The sequence below is a fragment of the Protopterus annectens genome, chromosome 2.part2, assembly GCF_019279795.1.
Source record: "Protopterus annectens isolate FY-2018-M chromosome 2.part2, PAN1.0, whole genome shotgun sequence".
In the NCBI taxonomy this organism is placed as follows: Eukaryota; Metazoa; Chordata; order Ceratodontiformes; family Protopteridae; genus Protopterus; species Protopterus annectens.
This window is the reverse complement of record NC_056730.1, coordinates 156054163-156062363: the sequence shown is the minus strand read 5'-3', so window position 1 is coordinate 156062363 and position 8201 is coordinate 156054163. Positions and strand designations below refer to the sequence as shown.

Below are 8201 nucleotides of genomic sequence, written 5' to 3'. Positions count from 1 at the left end.
GCTTGTGAAGAAGTGTGACATGTAGCAACGCCAATAGCTGGGTTACATGGAGTGGGGCAGCCCTAACTGCTGCCCATATGATCTGGGAACAGCTAATGACACTAGCACTGGAGAACCTGGCCAGGGATGGTAGAAGTGAGAAGTTGAAAGTGGCTTGCCTACCTGATAGGGAGACCTGGTCTGCTTCAGTACTGGCATTCACTGGAGACTGGATGTTGTCAGTACAAGTCACCATGGGGCGTGTTCATGCACTGTAGCTGGGATTATGTATGCTCACAAGTGTACATGCCTCAGTTGGGCTCTTGTGAAGCACTTGATTTAAGCTTCTCTGAGAAAACAGATGGTTAGGGCAGCAAACTAAAAAAAAAAAAAAAAAGAAAGTAAAGAACAACATTACTGCCTGTATGTTTGCTCCCTCCTACTGACTAAAGTTAGTGAGAGAGAAGGGAGAGCTGATGGCTGTTTGGAAGAGTGGGTCAAGGATACTAAAAAATGCCAACACCTCAACACAGCTATATGCAGACGATGTGAGATGCTGTAGGCCTACATCACAGTGACCAGGATGGCAGCTGTGGAGAGTAGCTGGTACAGGAAGTGACAAGAGATCGCTTTGCACAATATTGAATCAAAACCAAAAAGACAAAAGATGATAAAGTATCAGGAGGTCAGGTATCTGCCAAATACTTCCATCACAAACAGATAGCTTTGGACTTCTCCTGCGCCACCTTTATCACTTAGTAGGGAAGAGCTAAGCTCATGCCTATCATCTGCTGATAGCAAGAGGAGCAGGAGAGCGATTTCCCTGGCAACCATTTTGGTAGTTGGGTCTCAAGGTGTTCACACCAGCCTTACCACTTTATATCATCTAGAGTTTGACCATGCTAACTTAAACAGAGTGAACCCTTAAGCCCCTGACAAAGGCTCAGTATTTGAGCTCATGCTGGTGGAGTCTAGTCCTCTTCCATCCCCTGGCCAGTACTGAATAAGACCCCCCTGAATAGGGTAAAGGATACTGCCAAGGGGCGATCCATACCAGTAAGGCCCTGTGAACTCACTTTTGTGCTAGAAGAGAACACACCATGCTGCATGTTGTTTGATCTGTCATTTCAGTTGCAAATTACACCCTTAGTGAGCATATTTTGGCATATGCACAGTGCCAGGAAAAGCTTCTGAAAAAACAGGTAGCACTTAGGGCTATAATACCCAGGGTTGAATACACGCTATTGGACACCCTTTGCCCACATATTTACATATTGAATGGCTTCAGACCTCCATCTACTGCAGCTAGAGATAGTGAACTGACCTACTTTCCCTTATTTTCCACCTTAGAAAGAGATTCTGAGGATCCTAAGGGCCTTTTTTCCTTTATGCAGATGAGAATGAGGATCACTCCCTGTAGCTCCCTCTTGATGACTTCTACTTTAAGGAAACGGAAACCCTTGGGCTTAGCAGATACTCTATTGACTGTCCTAGCATTCCTCAAACTTCACCACAAAAATGACTTGCCCAGTACTTTGACAAGAAATATGATAATTCAGAACATCCACATATGCAGCTTGAAAGTATCTAGGTTTGAGATCATCTGCTACCGGGAAAGCAGATTCTCTCTTCAGACTCCTGTTCAAGTGGAATGGCATCCTAATGAAACCTTTCATGACAGATTCCTTTGTGATTTCTTCAGTCCAGCACAGTTTCCACAGACTACAATAACTTGCTAACTTCTTGATAAGGCATCCACAACTGACAGATTGGACAAGAGAGCATTCTTTGCCATATTAGACTGTAAACATTTCTCTCATGGACAAGAAGGCATTCTTCCTTGCCATGTTAGACCTTAAAATGTCTCACCTGTCTCATTTCCATTCCTCTCTCGTATACCAGCCTCAAAAAATATGGCAGAGCTGTTTGATTCTGGTGCTAGAGGTATCTCTGGAAAACATCCTTATGATGGCTTCCTTTGTAAGCTTTTATGAAACCATTGTAATTTTAGCTGCACTGACATAGCTAAAACAGCAGACTCTGACATATATCCACATACAAGGACACAGTTCAGGCTATCATACTTAAGGATGAGCTGAAGCAGGCCATTCTGGATGCCTCTCACAGCAAAGTTCCTCACCAGACTTGGCTACACTGGATCTGCTCAAATACCTCCAAAAGAAACAGGCACTGACCATCATAGAGGGTTTCCTATTTTTTCTTCTTCATTTAGCTCTACCCAGTTCTTTCAGGGTAAACATTTATAGAAGAAGGCTTCTAAATATACTTGGCATTGTTATCCCTCTGGCATTTCCCACAAAGTATCCAAAGAGGTATAAACTCTAGAGTGCTGCTTTTGCAGAGCTTACCATCTTGGAGGATTGCTAATGGATGTCCAGTTCTTTGAATTTACCTTATTTTTGAGTACCATTACCATTGGCAGGTAGGTTCCACAATGTAGTATTGGATGGCCACATTTTTATGCTGTTAGGCCTTCCACCAGAAAGAAGTAGAGTGCATCTCTTAATGCAGTTCACATCCTAGGGGAAAATGAGTGTGTTAATGGGCTCCTTCACTTGCATTTTTGGTCCTCTTCTGAGACTGAAAGGTAGAGACAGTTGTCTAGTTATAATCTTCAGAAATAAAGATAGAAGTTGAGATTTTTCACCACGTTAGAATGGGGATCCTCTGTTGTCCTGCTTGGTTCATCATAGTAAGGAAGTATATGATGGAAAATTTTCTTGTATGCCTTTCTACCTTTCCCTCACAGTCTGTACCCCTTGGCAAAACTTAGAGGGGAAGCCCCAAGATTCACCATAATCACTGAATGTTGGCTGAGAAAAGTGTCTCTTCAGACTTTCAAGACCCTGGCAATACAGGAACCTGTCCCAGCAAAAGCAAATGCTTTACTCAGTTGATATCACATCTGGCTCTACCACAGGACATTGTTGTTTCATTAAATCCTAGGTCAAAATGATGGAACCTGCTAGAAAACCATCTTGTCTGATGTATTCTGCTGAATGAAAGAGGTATCCTGTTCCACTTCACTCAGTTTACAGATAATCCAGTGCCATTTATTCCATGGTCAGGGTTGTATGTGGATGGCAATAAAGTGATCCAGCAGTGGTTGTTTAAGCACCTGGATGAGTAGCAACCCAGGCAGTGGATGAGCAGACTGGAGAGGGTGAGAATATGAAGTTGTGACCAACTCATTTATTCTTGGAGGAAGAAAGGTAGCCTTTCTAGCTTGTGTCTGGAAGGGCTGAGATTTTAGTGACCCCCAAGCCATATTGTTGGTTCTTCTGTGTGGAAGCAGACATAAGCTGCTGAGATGGCATTGTGGGATTATTCAGATGTCATACTGTAACAGTGGGATTAGGGAGTGCAGAAAAAAGTTGCACTGTGTCATGAATGATGTATAGCCCATGGAGGAGGATATGCCAAGTAACTTCTCCATCTTGAGGAAAATGGGGTCCATTCTTACATGCAGACAATTCTAGGTGGGGGGGGGGGGGGTGAATTCAGATGATCACATAGCCAAGAAAAGCACTCTCCAAATTGTAAGCAGCTGAATGGGTGACATAATGCAGGAGAGCAAAGAAATTCCATGGCTCCTTAATAATGGCTTCTTCCAGTCATCTGTTGCCTCCCGAATCAGTTTCTGAGTGCATGGTATAATCAGGGAACTCATGAAGCAGATACCAATGAGGGGCTGACAGGTGCAGGCACAGAGGGAAAAAGCAGTAAAGATGCATTTTAAATAGTGAATGTAAATAAAATATCAATCGGCATAACAAAGGTAACAATCAGTATGCAAGCTGTGCAGAGATTATTCTTTAAAAGAAACGGGGAGAAATTTATACAAACTGTAAAGTGCAGTATAAACAAAGGGATTTTTGTAAATGACAGCAGGTATGGAAAGAAATGGCTGGCTCAGCTCTGCAAATTTGAATTCTCTTAATCTTATGGGGTAGTGGTGGTTTGGGGTTCACTCTGCAAATTAAAGTTAAGTTAAAGGTGAAAGTAATATAAGATATTGTTTACTCAGTCTCTTAAAAAGGTGATTTATTTATTATTTGTTCACCAAGTAAGGCAAGTGGTCTAATGACCCCTTTCAGCCACAACCGGAACTCAGTGTGTAGAAAATACATCACGGTCTTTCTAAAAAGCAATATTATATACGGAATAAATACATAGCAAAGTTCAGAACATAATAATAAGATTCAATGCAGGTAAGATTAAAAAGATAGTCAGAATGCATTGTGAGAAAAGAAAAATTGTATACAAAATGCAAGCTAAGATATTCAAAAACACAGTGCAAGCCTATATATCACACATAAACTTCTACTTACACGTGAAGAATATGTGTAGAAGATGTCACATTAAGAAACTGAGAAACGTTTATTAACTATATTCCATTATTAGTAATAATGGATGGTAAAGTTACCTAACCAGTGTTGTGGTAGCAGTTTTAGGTCGATTCAGCAAAGAGATGCTCTTTAAGTGCATCTTTTAAGCTTTTAACGGTGTCTAGATTTTTGATGTCAGTAAGCAATTGGTTTCAGGTAGATCTCAGTCTAGAGAAGATCGTCTAACCTTCAACATTTTTAAATGGAGGATGTAGAGAGAAGTTGTTTCCCTGTGTACGTTTGAGTACATAGAGGCCATCTTGTAAAGGTAGATATTTATCATATTGATTGCTGCTGCTGCTGCAGTAGCCTAAACTGTATGGGTTGTATACTGTATAGTATATATCAGCTATCTAGCTCCCAAAGCTTCAGGGCACCTTCCACATGCTCAAACCTTTAGTCAGCATGAGCTAAGCTGACTAAAAGACATTTTGAGTGCCAGTCCCTTCAGAGCTTTCCTGCTGCTGAAGAGAGCACTCCTCTGCCGGCTTTTGAGGATCAGTGTTTGGTTTGTGTTGTTCCATTGCTGGACAGATGAGTTCTTTTTTGGGAACTCTTCCATATATTTTTCCTGTTTAAACTTAATTTCTTGTGCAGGCAAGTAGTTTGTTAGGTGACAGTTATGAAAAAAGGCCTTTCTCAGGTAATGAGCATAGGTAAGGCCTAGTAAGGGTGATAACACCATGACATTAGGGGCAGGAGCAGTCTTTTGTCTTGGGGAAGCAGTATTCTTTAAAGAGGTTTTAAAGTTAATGAGTTAAGTAGTAGTCTTGCTGATGCCCGTACTGGAAACCAACAGGCTTTTTGTAAAGCATGATAATGCTGCTTGAAAGGAGAGGACATGACATGAGATAAAACAAGAGATTTTGTCATCTATAACAACCTGAATTTTGTGTTCGACTTAAACAGAACATGCTGGAGAGAGAGAGAGAGGTGTGCCCCATCCATGTAAAGCCGAGTCAATCTATTACCTAATTTAAGCATAACCTAGACCAGTGAATGGGGAATAGGAAATTTACACCAGGCCTGGCACCCATGTCCCTTATAGATAGAGGTAGCTTTTAAATGCCTGGCCCTCAGTGTCTTGATAAAGGATGTGATTATTCTTTTAGGAAAACCTGGCTAGGCTTAGAGATACCCCCCTCCTGCAGGTCGTTAGCCTAACAGTCTATGAACAAAACTCAGGATGATCTTAATTATGCTGTATTGGCCCATGCAGCACTTGTTTTCTATAATGGTATAGTTGGCAAGAGAGCTTACCATGCTTCTTGCCATGGAGGATACATCTGTTCCACTAAAAGTAGTGGTGGTCGAACCAGGAAAAGCCAAGAATGGCAGGAACCAGTAAATTGTTTATTAAATTATAAAATCTGTTAAAACCGTAGCAAAAGATAAAAACACACAGAAGATAACCAAACACATTAAAAGTAACCACTTGTCCAGTATTACGGGCCTTCATCAGATATTCAAACTTAGCATGTGATATGTTATCCTATCTCGCCCTCATTCTTGCTGGTTGAGTTCGGAACCAAGCATCGGTTCCGACTTTGCCTAATACTAAAACTCGAGAGTTTCCACTGGCTCGAGGCTGTACCCTATCCCATCATGCTTAGAGCAGATAACCCAGATCTTGTTTGCTGCTAAACTAGATCGGGTGCTTCTCACTAGGCTCAGACTAAGTCAAATACTTTTTTGGATGTTTGTTTATTTCAAAATAATTTGTATTATATTGTTGTGTTGCTAATTGACGGTGTTTTTAGGTTTCACTGTGGTGAATTCCTAAGCTTTCTTGCTTGTTTATTGTGCCTGGCAGTCACTTTTCGCTAGGCCTACAACTCCCTGTCCCATCTTTCAAACTTAAACAAACCTGTTTAAGTTAGAGGGTTTGTCTTTCTTTCTCCTTCTGTCCGTTTAAATTAGAGGGCAACTCTTTCCTTCCTTCTACCCCTTTCTAAGAGGTTTCGTTGTTTAACTTAGAGATGTCTCCTCTGGCTAGCAGGGATCGTCATTTTAGTTAGAGACCTCTCCTCTAACCCCTTTCTCCACCCTACTTGAGTGTTTCAAAAAAAAAAAAAAAAAGTAGAGTAGAAGTTATGTCATAATTACCTTTTGTTTAGTGTGGAGTTTCATAGCTGATAGTTGTTTGTTGGCATTACTATCTCTATCTCTTACCTGTTTTCTGGGCAGTGTTCTTGTTGCTGTGTTTGTTACTATGTCCAAGGAGGGCAAAGAAGTGAAGCAGTCAGCCTTCAAAAAGTGCATCTCCTGTGCTCAGAAAATGTCCTTAACTGATGGGCACACTAGTGTCTACTGTTGAGATGCAGTGCACCTCCAAGATTCATGTTCTGTCCGTCATGGTTTCAGTTCCAGGTTGCTCCAGGAATGTAGAAACTGATGATTAAGGGATTGCTTCCATTTGCTGAGCCTGTAGAAGAGAACCAGACCTCTTCAAAATCATCCCAGTCACCAAAATCGGGCAAGTCTAGTAAAAGAGCTTCTTCTTCGGCTCCTGCTTCTGAGCTGGCTAAAAAGCTATAGAAGGATTCGACTTCGGACCCGAAAAGACTGCTGCTTCGGTTCCACCAGTTTTGTCGGAATCTACCAGGAGTTGCATACGGAGCCGGTCCCCAACCTTGGAGCCAGTCTCCTCAGTCTCCTAGTCGCCCATCTTAGTCTGTGGCTGGCAGTATAAAATCCTCCACCCCGTCCTTTTGATCATGCAGGAGCTTAATGGATGATGACATGGAGCAGGTGGTCAAGAGGTTGCTTTGGGCTATGGCTCTAGCTGAGATCCTTTCGAGTCCAGCCCAAAAGGAATTGGAACGGAATGCTTCTGCCCCGTTGTCTTTCCTCCTCCAACCTGAGTGGTTTTAGAGCTGGAGTGCTTGGATGTGTTTGTGGTGGAACCGTCGGGTCTGAGACTCACCCCAGGGTTTTTGGTCCTGACTTCTGCTCCAACCTCTTCTGTACCATCTTCAGTCAAAGGGTTCGGGGAGGAGAGCTGATTGGACCCCTGTCAGATCCAAATCTGCCTCTCGGGGCATTGGCACAGGTGAGCTCAGCGGCTCTATCTGCCTCGGAGCCCACCTCCTTGGTGCAAGAGGAGTTTCCTGGCTCTTCGGAGTCAGAGGCTCCCGCAGAACCCGGGTCGTGGTGCCTTCGAGGTGATGAGTGTGCTGTCACCCTTGATGTCTCCACTCACGGATCCTAGTGCTCTTCCCACAAAAGTGCTGGTGTCTGCCTCTCTACCATCCATCCCCTCCAGCCGTAGAGAACCGATGTCCCAGGATGCCCCATTGGGTGAGCCCCTATCTTCCAAAACCTCCCCAGAGGATCCCTCCAGGCAGGTCCTGCAGAAGAGAACATGTAGGAGGAAACATCTAGACTTCCCTGAGGAGTCAGTCACTTCAGATACAGACTTGGATGATTGAGAAAGGGTCCCCACAGTCAGCCTCTGAGGATGTCTCCTTCTCGGACATCCTAGAGATCCTGAAGCAGAAAGGCGGCTGGAAGACCCTCACCCCTTCTGAAGATGAGTCCGTATACCTAGAGGAATGTCCTTCTCGACCCTTCACCTCTTGGGTGTCTCCGCCTTTTGACTAGCCTCTCGACGGTATTAGTGAGGCTTTCCAGAATCTGTGGAACCTGTTCCGAGGAGGCCCAACTAATTTATAACGGCTCCATCAGGCAAAGACTTTTTAACCAGAGGTGTCCCAGTATATGCTAGGGTGGTGGCGGCGGCCACCAAAAAAGAGTTAGCTGAGACTTAATCTGTCCATCCACCGAATAAGGAGTCTCGAACGATGGACAGGA

The 8201-nt window shown here is 43.3% G+C and overlaps 1 protein-coding gene across 1 annotated transcript in view; it reads right to left on the bottom strand.

The window, feature by feature from the left end:
• IPO11 (importin 11) overlaps positions 1–8201 on the bottom strand; it is a gene marked incomplete in the record, with an annotated part of 3749854 nt that overhangs the window by 3277515 nt on the left and 464138 nt on the right.